We start from the raw sequence: 13,547 nt of genomic DNA, 5'->3' as shown, positions 1-13,547 counted from the left end.
TCTGGCTTATGTCGTGCTCATTCTGTCCTGCTCATTCTCGCCTGTGTAGTCTGATGGAACCCACTCTGTGCTGTGAGCAGCCCTTTTGGAGAAGCCCATTGTAGCAAGGAACTGAGGGAGATCTCAGGCCAACTGCCAGCAAATAAACATGTATTGAGTACTTACTAAAATTTTAACCACCCACATTAGAGATTTATTACCAGATTTAATCTTCCCAACAAAGCTTTATGTTTATCTTCCAACACTCAGCCTAAAAATCCCTCACCTCGCAAAACTTCTAAGTGTCACAGCTGAGGATTTGAACACAGTCCCTTCAGCCTGCAAAGCCAGTGCTCTTTGCAGTAATCACATTGTTGGAAGATGAAACTGCTCTCCGCCTACTTCCACGGCAGCTGCTTTGCTGCATTATTTCATTTAGTTTAAGTTGATCAGCAGACAATAAGAGAGAGAGATTGTGCCTATGTTTGAGAAACAAGGTAAAAGACAGAGAAGGAATTTGTTTAAAAGGAGAAAAGGACACAGTTCTACATTCTCTCATTCTACATTCTACATTCTCTTCCTACCCATGATGGGTTTCAAACCACACACGTAGACTTCCTCCCCATCTAACTTGGTTTGGCTCTTTATTTGTAGATGAACAAGCAGATCAATTCCATATTGGGGAGAACTCTATAGCCTGTGCTTGGCTGAAAAGGAAAACAATCTCTGAACATTGTGGGAGGGACAAGCAGAGGGGAGCAAGAGCAGACCCAAAGAGCACTGCCTTGAAACCTCGGAACCTATACCAGCAGAATGGACATGAGGAAAAAATCAGTATGAAGTAGGTCTTTGTTCTTGGTCCAGTTTTAAACATTTCCTCCCCAAGCTGAGCTTCTATTCTCTGTTATCATTGCCTTTCTTCCCAAGGGACTTTTCTCAACCATGCTCCAGCTCCCAGCTCCCTAGACCAATGCTGGGTGCCATACTGTGTCTTCCAACTTCATTGCAAGCATAGACCATAACACATTTTGGAAAAATGTGTACTTTTTAAAAAGGTGCCTAAAATATTTCATCTCAAGTTCAAGGCTGTAGGAAGTATAATTTCAAGGATATCATACAAGATTTTTTGGCATCAAATGTGCTTTTTAATTAAAAGGCATGAATTAATGACAGATTTAGATGCAGTTGTAAGCAATGAGAAAAGAGAGATCTTGTGTACTCTCTAAAGGTCACTACAGCGGTAACACATTGTGAAACTATAACACCATCTCCAATCAGGATATTGATGCAATGAAGACTCAGAGTGTTTCCAGCACCACAGACCCTCTCTCGCACTATCTTTAAAGGCAGGTGCACTTCCTTCCCTGCCCTCAGCCTGTGGTAGGTAGCCTGGACTGCCATAACAAAGCTCCAAGAACTGACCGGGTGGCGTAAACATAGAAATTCATTATCATGCATTTCTGGAGGCTGAAGTCCAAGATCCATGTGTCAGTAAGGCTGGTTCCTTCTGAAGGGAGCCTTCTGTTTTCATCTTCTAGCTTCCAATAGCTTGCTGTCCATCTTGGGTATTCCTTGACTTGTAGATCTCTGTATTCCACGTGGTATTCTTCCTATAAATGTGTGCCTCCAAATTTCCTCTTTCTAGAAGTGTACCAGTCATATCAGATGAGTAAATCACCCTACTCCAGTTTGAACTCATCTTAACTAATTATATTTGCAATGACACCATTTCCAAAGAAGACTATATTCTCGGGTATTGGGGCTTAGGAATTCCACCTATAAATGTTGGAGAGGTATAATTCAACCTATACTCCCTCTCTCTGTTCTCAACTTCTAGCAACTGCTAATATGTTCTCTATGTTTATAATATTGTTATTCCAAGAATGTTAAATAAGTGGAATTTTATAGTAATATGGGTACTTTTGGATATTACTTTTTTTCCTTTAAATTTCTTTGGAGGTTCATCTAAGTAGTGGGGAACATTAATAGTTGATTCCTTGCTTTTGCTGAGCAGTAGGGTCAGTATGCTGAGAATTTTACAATATGCCACAGTGTTTTTAACCTTTCCACTCTTGAAGGATACCTGGGCTTACTCCAATAATTTTGGCCATTACAAATGAAGATGTGTATGATTTGTATACAGATTTGTGTATGAACATGAATTTTCATGTTCATTTATCTGGGATAAGCTCAGGAAGGAAATCAGTGGATCATATAGTAGCAGTGTGTTTAGTTTTATGAGAAGCTGACAATTTTCCAGAATGATGGTAACATTTTACATTTCCAATTGCAAGGTATGACTGATTTGACTTGTCTGCAACTTTGCGAGCATTTGTTGTTACAAGTTTTTGTTTGCTTGCTTATTTTTAAATTTTAAGTGTTCTGAAAGCTCATTGTGGTTTCAGTGTGGCTTGATGGTGAAATGTCAAATATCTGGTTCTCTGATTCTTATAATGAAATTCTCTTCATGTCTTTTGCCCATTTTCTAACTGTATTATTTGCTTTTTTGAAAAAAAATACTTCTGAGCTTTGAGAGTTCTGTATATACTCTAGATACAAGTCTTTTGTCAGATATGTAGTTTGCACATATTATTCCCCGTGTAGCTTATCTTTTTACCCTCTTCACTTGGATTGTCTCATAGTAGAAGTTATTAATTTTGATGAGGTCTAATTTGCTGGTTTTCCTTTTTGTAAATTGTGTTTTTACTATCAAATCAACTTTGCCCTAAATCTTAAAAAATTTTTCTTAGTTTTTGAAAAGCTTTATCATTGGTAATATTATGTTTTACATGTAAATGCATGATCTGGAATTACTATATAATCTCTGAGGTTTAGAGCAAAGATTTTTTGTTTTGGTTTTTTTTTCAATTGAATATTCAATTGTTCAGTAACATTCTTGGGTAGATGGATGACTTCTTGCATCCTATATAATTTGTTGACTGTATTAAGAGGCTCTCATCCTATTCAAATCTCCGAATTCAGCAGGATGACCCACTGTTTTGTTTCACTTATGCCTCTTTTTTTGTTTGTTTTTTTTCTTTTTTTGGTACCTGGGATCGACCCTGCACTTGCAAGGCAGGCAGTGGAACCACTGAGCTAAATCCCTTGCCCTATGCATCTTATTTTTGTGGGCTGTGGTTTTGATAGAAGTTTAACTTTCAAAGCCTTTGTGTTTCAGTTTGGTTTGGTTGGTGGGTTAGTTACTTTGCTCTCCTTGCTGAGACAAAACACCTGACACCCAAAGTTAAAGGGGAAGGGGTTTATTTGGCTCATAGTTTGCAGAGATTTCAGTTCTTTGTCAGCTGTCTCTAAGGCAGGGGCAACAGTTCATGGTGGCAGAAAACAGCGAAAGCAACAAAAGACCTTAAGGGCATCTTTCTGCCCTTTTCATCCCTTCCAGACTACTGGGATTAGGGCCGTGCCAAACCAATCACTCATGTGGTTTAGTAATCACATGCCCTTAATCCCAGCATCACACACTCCAGATTCAGCCCCCCCTTAGCACTGCATGAGGCTTGGGGAGACATCTAGACATAGCCATAACAGTTGGTTTATCTGGTGTCACAAGGGCTCCATTGATTCCTGTTGGTTCTGCTGGAGAGAGTGACAGGAATTTCTCCAGGCTGGACCAATGAGTATGAGAGAGAGGCAGAATAACCTTAACCAGGAAAATTACATAATCAGCCTTATATTTTAGGATTGCTCTTTGTTCACTTAATGTTATAATGTAAGCATTATATTGTACTGTATTACTTTTTATGTGAACCCTGAGTAACATCATCTTTAATGGTTCTTATGTTTTTTAACCCCTGTGTTAATCCAGAAGCTATGATATGAGAAGTTAGGACTACTGATGTTCCTGTTTTATTTTTTTTTAAGATGCTCCTTTTCAAGGTGTATCTGTGAGCTCATGTGAGCTGATGTTGTGCTTTGGATGTGGAATGTTCCCCCAAACTCTCGTGCGCTCAGAGGCAGAGCTTTTGGAATGTGGTTGGGTTGTGTGGTACGGTACTCATCACTGCATCCCCCCACTGAGGAGTTCCGCAGCTGAGTGTGCTGTGGGAAGGTTGGGCCTGGTTAGAGGCAGGTCACTGGGGCATGATCTGGAAGGTTATATCTCTCCCCTTCTCTTTCCACTTCCTAACCACCATGATGTGAGCAGCCTTTTGTCCACTGTGCCCTCTGCCATGCAATTTCTGCTTTGGAGCTGGCCAACCATTGCTATAACCAGGAGTCAAAATGAACCCCTTCTCCTTTAAGGTGTGGGTGATGGGTATTGTGTCTCAGGGACTAGGAAAGTAAGCAAGACAGCTGGTGTCTTTCTTTCTCCCTTAACATTTCTGCAAATGTTTTTATGAAAATGACAGTCTCAGGGGCAATTGAGTTCCACTTTTAAGTGTACTAATCCAGCACAGGAATTTGAATTATGAGTACCAGTTTCTCTTTCCAAAATGCTGTGAAATGAGAGTTTATATTTTTGATTATAAGTGACTGAATTTTAAGAACATATGTAAATTAAGTCCATTAAGTGTTATCTACAGACCTTCTTCCAGTGAGCTAATTACATATATAAGCTCCATCCATCTTGAGAACCCTCTCACAAGCATCAGAGGACTCAGAGTCCCCACCCAACACCATGTCACAAACGTCCCTGAACATTGTTTAGCCCTCTCAAATCCATCATCCTAATGTGTAACATCCTTGCTTAGCCTGGGCTTCTGCAATGAGACAGTTTTTCCCTGAAGTAGCAAGGATTTGCTTCACCTGGCTTGTAAAAACCATGGTCCCTTTCTCACTTTTTCAGACTCTAGACTTTTTTTCTAGTTTCAGGAATATCCTTGTTTTAGTTACTTTCCTCTCATTGCTGACACAAAATACCCAACACCCCAAATTAAAAGGGAAAGCATTTCTTTAGCTCACAGTTGGTAGAGGCTTCAGTCCACAGTCGGCTGGCTCCAAGATGGGTGGCACGTGGAGAGGGGCAACAGTTCATGGTGGCAGAAGTCAGCAGAAGGAACAAGGAACTTTCTGCCCCTTTTATTTTATCCAGACTACTGGGATTAGGGTGGTACCAAACCAATCAGTGAACTGTTTTAGCAATCACACACCCTTAATCCCAGCATTGCACACTCTAGATTCAGCCACCTCTGAAAAAGCCACCTATGACTGCATGAGGCTTTGGAGGGGACAGCTAGACCCAAACCCTAACAGCCCCTTTACTGATCTTCACAGACTAGGCCCTAGAACATATTATGGTTTCCAACCCTGGCTCTATTAATTTTGAAGCAGATTGTCTTGAATAAAAACTTCCACCTCCCTCTTTTGGATAAGTGCCCAGTTTCCTTATCCATAAAATGGGAATAAAAGCAGAACCTGCTCCACAGGATGTTATGAAAATTAAATATATATATATATATATATCCACCAGATAAAGATCTGATATTTGATCATTTTTGTTCTTATTTCTAAGGCACTTCTGTTCTTCCCCACCAGAATACCATAAGCTCTTTCATGGCTAAAGATACTGGAAATGAAAGTCAGGAAGAAATGAGTATGCTTACCCTTTGCCCAACCACAAACCTTGCCTAAGCTAGAAACCTAGAGCCTACTGCCCACTGGGGAAAATGGAAAGGAAGAAAATTATAAGTCATTATCAGCAAAGATTACCCTGTCAAGCATGGTGGTGATTTTATACTGCATACATTTGTCAAATCTCATAAAATGGTGTCCTTAAAACTGGTGAATTTTATTATATGTAAATTATCCCTCAATAAAGCTGAAAAAAATTATCCTGCTACATGAATAGCACTATATTCAGAGAGGAGAAATAGCTTAGATGTGTTTTTTTTAATGGGGGAAATTATTATTCTAGATTATCTTTACCCCTCCAAATTCCTCCACTATGAGATAAAGACAAAGCATTGAGTCACAAATAAGCCACTGACTTGGGTGGTGAAGGGTGATGTTTGCCTCTCTCTGTATTCAACAAGAAAGAGTAGAAAATGGAATCCTCTGACCCTAAAAAATGTTATTTTTATAGCCTGTAATCATGCACTAATTTAGAGTTAAATATACCTTCATAGACCACCTCATTTGACCATCGCAGTGGCCTGGTATCTGCAAGGCAGGCATTGGGCCTATTTCACGGATGAGATGCTCTGGTCCACAATGAGAAGGGGAATCATTCAAGGTCATACAGATGGGAAGTCCCACGTCCTTGAGCTCTGGTGTTTTTTAGCTGAATGTCATGCTTTATTTACTCCCATCACTGGACACAGTGATCATGTTTTTAGCCCCTGGAATTGGCCACATTTCCCTCTGGGGTCTAACAGTACAAATTCCTATTATGAAATAGGATTCTGTTGGTCCAAGTCTAGAGTGCAGGATGTGCTGTCATCCTGCAGTGAATACCATATTGTTATCATGCTGGCCTCCCAGGAACAGATGGAGAGAAAGTGCAGAATGTTCTTCCTCCTGCTCCTGTTGTCCTGAGCCACATGAATTGTGGTGCAGCAAAGAGAAAATGAAAGGGTACCAGTTTGCCTCTACAGCATCAAATTGCCATCTGGTCTGGAGGGAATGATTTGTTATGTAACCATTGCCACATAGGATTTGTGGCAGCTCCGGAAAGAGCTTTTTGTTTTGCTTTGAGAAGACGGGACAGTTTCAGAAGCAAATTTCACCACCTCTTTGTTTCCTGGCCCACTAATTAAACAACTAATCAATGTCCTCTCTGTATAGGGAAGAAAGCAAGGATTTTCTGGAATTATAGAAAGAAGAACAGAAGATCAAGTGAGGAGGAACTTGATTTCCCTGCAGGAGGGACCCAGCTTAGATCTGCAATGGAAACCTGGAAGCAACCTGGGAAGACTTGAGGTTAATCATGGAGCACTGGAGAAAATTTCCACAGGCAACAACGGAACACAAAGTGCGCAGTCTCCTAGGAGCAGTTTATCAGGGTTTCCATGATTAAGTATGATGGCTGGGTGGCCTAACAACAAAAATGTATTTTAGGGAGATTCTGAAGGCTGGGAGACCAAGGTCAAAGGGTCATTAGAATTCCTTCTGCAGCTTTCCTCCACAGTCTATCAATTTCTGTCTTCTCTTTGTGTCTTCACATGGTCTCCCCTCTGTACATGTTGAGGTCCAAATTTCCTCTAGGCCTTCCTTAATGACCCCATTTTAGCATAATTACCTCTTTAAAATGGTGTGTCCAAATACCATTACATTCTGAGATATTGAAGCTTAGGATTTCGACATACAAACTTGGAGGCAAGAAAGGGAACACAATTCAGAGCATAAAACTCTCTAAATATGTTATCTTTTGTGCTGAAAACCCTCACTCTCAGATCTATTCCTAATTTTTTTCTGTTTCTAATTTTTAACCTGTTTTAGTCTGTGTTGCAGAAAACTACATGCCCAGGTTTCCTTGCCAATTGGCTCTAGGTAGAGAGAAGGGACTGGTGAAATACGAACTAGCAAGAGGAGAGGAGAAACCAGTGCATCTCTTCCTGTTCCTTGAGCAATTGTTCTAAAAAATGGATGATCCCCCTCCACTGCCCTAGCAACTACCAGAAAGCTCCTCCTTCGAGGGCCTCGTTCCCACAGAGAAGCCCTGACACAGTCATAGCCTCAGTAAGATACCTGAGTGCTGAACGATACTGACCTGTCTTCATCCCTTATCTTTCCATCCCTAAGAGTAGAAATAGCTTTCAATCGTTTTGCTTGACTTTTCAGCAATCTATCACCCAACTAACCAATTCAATTTACTTTCCTCTTTTTAACAACTTCAATGTCTTCAGTTTCACTGCTGAACTCTGAATGCTATATCCTTAATCTGAGACAGATGTTTTTCCTAGCAGAAAACAAAAGGCAAAGCTCAGCCTAGAATTTTAAAACACCAAACTGTGCCTACTCTGTGACCATGAAATAAGGAACAAGGGGCCGGGGATTTAGCTCAGTGGCAGTGGTTCCGCCGCCTGCCTCGCAAGAGCAAGGACCCGAGTTTGATCCCTGGTACCAAAAAGAAAAAAAGGAAATAAGGAACAAAATCCACACATTCTGTCTACATATGGAATCCTTTTCTAGGCGAGGAGGTAAATATTAATAAACGTCTTACAACGTGCAAAATTATGTGATCCCAAACAAAACACCCAGCAGCCAGTTGCTACTGAGAAAGGTTAATCTTCAGGGTCTGCAGCCTGCATGGAGCCCTTTTAAGGCCCAACTTTTTACCACCATGCAGCTTCAGAACTATCACCAGTTAAAGCCCCCAATGTACTCCTCCCTCCCAGGTGACCCTTCTTCCTCCAAGAGGTAGCCACATTCTGAACTTGATGCTTAGCATTTCCTCATGTTTCTTTACACTTTCCCTTAATACAGCAGAGAGGTACTCTTACCTACCTGCACAAGAATATATTAAAGGGCTGGTGATGTAGCTCAGCAGCACCACACCTGCCTGGAAAACACAAGGTCCTGAGTTTGATCCCTGGTACCAGAAAAAAAAAAAAAAAAGAATACATTAAAGAATATATTTAGGGCTGGGGATTTAGCTCAGTGGTTCTACCACCTGTCTCTCAAGCGCAAGGTCCTGAGTTCGGTCCCCAGTACCCCCCTCCCAAGAATATATTTAGTATTTTAATAAAGAGTAAAAATGCATCTAGTTGCTTTTTTGTCCAAATAGACCTATATTTGGCCCAATGAGGAAGATTTAGATGATTTCAGAAATCCCTAAATATCCAGTAGGTGTTTCATTTTCTAATTTTCAGTTCTAGTGTTTCTTTTGATTCTGCTTTTAAAAATATTTATTGGCACATTTTTTACATACGTAATGATCACATTTATTGATTCTGTTTTTTATAGGTTCATTTTCTTTTAATCTCTTATCTCCTATCTACTTATGACTCTCTTTTTACATTCTTGGGCATATTTATACTAACTTCTTTGTAGTGCTTGTCTAATTTCTTCATCAGAATCAGTACACATCTTTTTCTATTTACTGATTTTTCTCCTGACTATAGATAAAATTTTCCTACTTCTCTGCATGTCCAATAATTCTTTCAGCACATTATTATACATGATACATTGTAGAGGCCAGATTTTGTCTTACTATTCTGAAGAGTTTTGATTTTTGTTTCAGGAGACAGTCCACTAACTAATATTTTTAGTTTGTAGAGGCTAGGTTTTACCTTTTTGCTGTGGATCTGTTTCGATGTTGCCTTTCATTTAAAGGCAAGTCCCTTAGATCAATGATACAGTGAAATTTCAATGGAAAGCTCATGGTATTTACCACGTTAGAAGGACGAACCCATTTAACTCCGTCTCCTCATCAGTAGGCAGAATTGGCGATTCTCCTTAAGCCTTTCTACCTTTCAGCTCTAGCTTTCTGCTGAGTCCCTTTGGGATCCCCCCAATTTGCACATGCAGTTGACTATCAGTGGAGGGTTTGGGGAGAGTTAACATACATATTTAGGGGCCTCCCTCTCCATTCTCGAATATCCTCCTTCTTATCCCAGCTGCTTTAGCAATTCTGAATTCTGTCTTTTAACTTGCCAGGCCAGTGACACTGCACCTTTCTGGTTTGGTTCTATTTATTCATGACACACGGACTAGGAGATACAAAGAGAAAAGCCATATGTATGTGTATTTCATCTGTAACAGTTCTTCTCTTTCAGGCATTAAATCCTTTTGATTTCTGCCTACTTTAGGCACTCTATAGTGACTACAAATATTTTTGTTTTATGTTTGTCCAAAAGCTTATACATATTGTCTGCAGAAGCATTAGCTGATATTTGCTACTGTACCACACCAGATGTTACTTTTTTTACTAATTGAAAACAGGCTTTAAAAATGATCTAACAATAGCTTCTCTTTTTCTCACCTTGGATATGAGGGGCATGTTTGAACTAGCTATTCAAGGAAGGTTAGTTGTTTCAATAACTTGGGAACTGTCTCACACAAAAATACGGTTCATATTTTGCTGGCAAGTAGGACTGCCTTGCAGAAGCTAATACACCCCAGGGGCTCTTTTCATCATCACCCAAACCCTCCACAACCAAGATATTAATTGGGGCAGATTATTTTTCTAAAGTGATTTTATCTTCCACAAAAATTACAGTTATGATAGGATATACTTAAGTAAAATATCCAGTACAATTCTGCATGTAAGCTTCTCAATGACTCATCAAGTAAATCCAGTTTTGCCATAGGTATGAGTATTTCTGTTTCCCATATGAAAATAAAGCACCAAATGCTCAAATTTACTTTTCACAGGTACCTGGATTTTCCTCCAAGGATCGGCAGTTACACATTTATAGACCCTCCAGGAATCTGACCTCATGGCTCCAGTCTCCCACTCACTCTGACCTAACACAGATTCAACTGTGGAAACTCAGTATAGAATAGAGATGAAGGCAGAAGTTCTCTGTTTGAAGTAAATTAAGACCCCAAGAACCTTGTTCACTGACATGTGTACTCCAATAAAAGAGTTTTTCAAGTTCCATCTCAATAGATCTCAGGAGGAGATAGTCTGGAAACCATTCCAGTGCAAGAGAGTCATCAAACTTTTTCTGCAAAGGGCCAGATAGTAAATATTTTTAGGCTTCACGATCCATACAATCTCTGTCACAACTACTCCACTTCATTACTGTAGCACAAAAGCAGGCATGAACAATATATAAATGAAGGGATATGACAGTGATCCAATGCATATTTACTTATAAAAACAAGTGCTGCACTGACTGAATTTGTCCCACAGGCTACAGGATGTTAATGTCTGAAAGGGGAAGGGAATCTTCTTAGAAAGCTTGGGGAACTCCTAGAAAGTCAGCACATGCTCTTTGGAAAGGGGAATGCTAGGTGCTCATCATCACCTAAGAATTTAGTGCTGAGGATTGTGTGGCTGTTATTTGTAACATTCTACTTCATCAATCTGTTAAAGAAATAACCATCAGCATCTGAGAAGCACCATTGCTTACATATAGAAAGTACTCGCTAGAGAGAAGACAGAGTATTAGCTGTGACGATTGGTAAACATCACCCATACTGGCTTTGTAAACACAGGCATTCATCTTCATCTCTCCGAGCCTCTGTCAGCATCTACAAAAGTGTAGATTCCCATCTCTGCTATGCGAATCATAGCTGCTATTTTACAGAATTGTCATGAGGGTTAAAGAATTTTATAATCAGTGCTGAATAGGTCTGCTTCCTTTCTTACCAGGCATAAAAGACAAGGATAAATTCCACTTTTGACAAGTGGAATGAAAAGAACAAAATATGAAAATCCAATTTGCCTAGAGAATTACCCTAGTCATTCCTTTCAAAATGTCAAAATTACTTTAGAGTAGCTCAAATTCTTCTCTATCAGTGGAACATGTAATATGTTCAGTTCAGTACAGCAGAAAAATCTCAAAATTAAGACAAAGGTCCAGGTGACCCTCATTCTTGTTTTACCTCTGTCCTGTGACCTTGCAAGAGACTTTTCTTTGTTCTCAATTCCCTTCATGTGCTCAGTTGTCCAGATGAGGGTAGCTGGACTAGGTTGATGGTTTACAAACTGTCAGAAAACCATCATCAAAGACTCTTGAATTCAAGCAAGCATCAGGCACTATTATCTGGATAAAATACCCTCCTATGGGGTAGGAAAAACTTCACATTATCACTGGCCCTAGAGAGCATGGGCACTGGTGGGTTAGATGACAGATTCCTGCCAGTTCAGACAGCCCATGTTTCAGTGAAACTGTGCAATTCTATCATTTCCATGCACATCACATAAACATAATTACCAACATGACATTGCTATTCAGGAGACATTTATTAGTCACCCGGAGTTCACCCTGTAGAAGCAGATCTGGGATATGGATTCCTTCCTTGGCTGAAAATCAGCTGACGCTGACTCCACTACAGGAAGGCATGGTAATGATGCATGCCATCAATCTTTCCTTCTTGCAGAAGCCACCATGGCCAGTGACGAGCTAACAGGCTACTGTAATGGAGGAACAGATGTGAGACAGGAGCTCAAGAGTTGCCAGAGTTAAGTAATTCAAGTAGGCAAGCTCCCAGCTGCTGCTCTCGAATGGAGAGTAATTTCTAGGAAATAGGAGTTGTTTTCACCCACTGAGCTTCCACTCCATCTTGCTGCAGAGCGCCAATGCTCCATGGAAGTGGAGAGAAGGTAAGTCGTGCTCATTCTGTGAGACTCTGGTGTGGCTAACACCACACCTGGTTTTTAGCCGGAAGGTCTCATGAAACAATTAGAATAAGCTATCTTCCTGTACATGGGGGTAGATTTAGAATTAGGAGCACAAGTCAGATAGATACAATAAGACTTTCTTCCAACATTCGTAATGGAATCATTCAATAAAGATTTATTCCCTTTCCTTTTAGTTGATTTGACTGATAGAATGGAAGCCGTATTAGCCATACTACTACAATCTACACACACATGCACACACACACACACACACGTACACACACTCCTTTCAATTTACAAATACTTACAAATTACTGGAACCCTGAATTCAGCTGTGCCTGAAGCTAACATAGTATGGATTTTTCAATTATGAGACCTGATACACTTATATATTTTTTTTCTTGAGATGGTGTAAATTAGATTTATGTGCCAGGCAACCAAAATAGGCCTGATTGAGTTAGAAATGTCTTGGGGCAAATTATCACATCAAGGCTCTATTGAATAGGCACGCATGCATATTCTTTTGTTCAGTATGCATAATTTTGCCCATTGACTTGTGTCAGAAAACCAGAAATCATTCTTGCCTCTTTTTTTTTTTTTTTGGTACTGGGGATCGAACTCGGGACCTTGCGTTTGCAAGGCAGGCGTCAGAACCACTGAGCTAAATCCCCAGCCCATTCTTGCCTCTTTTTCATCTCCTTCAACTACTCAGATATGTTTATCCAATTGCAAACTCCTACTGATTCTACCCCTTATTTATTTCTTGAACTTCATTTTTTTCCGACCTCATAGTCAGGGCTTGCAAGTCTTCGTGCATCCTCAGTATGGTTATTCCACACCCTCCAAAAGAATCTCCTGAATGTGACTTGATTACACCCAAACCCCAGCCCTGTCCATGCTCTTCTGCCAGAGAAATATTTTATAGTGTAAATATAACTAAACTCCTTAAATGCATCAAACTTTCCATTGTCTTCAGTGTAATCCAAATCCCAGAGCACTGAATGCAAAACTACAGGGTCCAGACCATTCACTGTTCTCCAGCCTTATTTAAAAAAAAATAGCCCTCTGTCCCTCACCTCTCTTTCCTGCTCCCTGCCATTCACAGTTCACTTCTTTGTGCTGAACTACTTGCAGTTTCCCAGAGCAGACAATATTGCCTCTTTCTATTTTTAGAATTAACTGGCTTCAACCAGCAGTATCTTTAGGAACTATATCCTGTGATGTCTGCTCTATCAGAACTCACCATATGCCCACTAGTTGCCAAACACTGTGCTTCCATTAACTACATGCAAATTAGAACAACTGAATTTTGTTCTTCTTTGACACAGCCTCTGCTAGGCCAAATCACTGAAGACTATTTCCAAACGGCATTGTGGAC

The 13,547-nt window shown here is 40.1% G+C and overlaps 1 long non-coding RNA gene across 1 annotated transcript; it reads left to right on the top strand.

The window, feature by feature from the left end:
• The first annotated feature begins 378 nt into the window (after positions 1-378).
• LOC110347866 (uncharacterized) lies at positions 379-10,437 on the top strand. Its single transcript, XR_002392735.2, has 3 exons — positions 379-820; positions 6,721-6,907; positions 10,252-10,437. It is a non-coding gene; the product is annotated as an uncharacterized LOC110347866 (long non-coding RNA).
• The last annotated feature ends 3,110 nt before the right edge of the window (positions 10,438-13,547 follow it).

The sequence above is a fragment of the Heterocephalus glaber genome, unplaced genomic scaffold (assembly GCF_053883595.1).
Source record: "Heterocephalus glaber isolate CG9 unplaced genomic scaffold, H.glaber_assembly_v1.0 deba00001497, whole genome shotgun sequence".
In the NCBI taxonomy this organism is placed as follows: domain Eukaryota; kingdom Metazoa; phylum Chordata; class Mammalia; order Rodentia; family Bathyergidae; genus Heterocephalus; species Heterocephalus glaber.
This window is presented reverse-complemented; position numbering and strand designations above follow the sequence as displayed.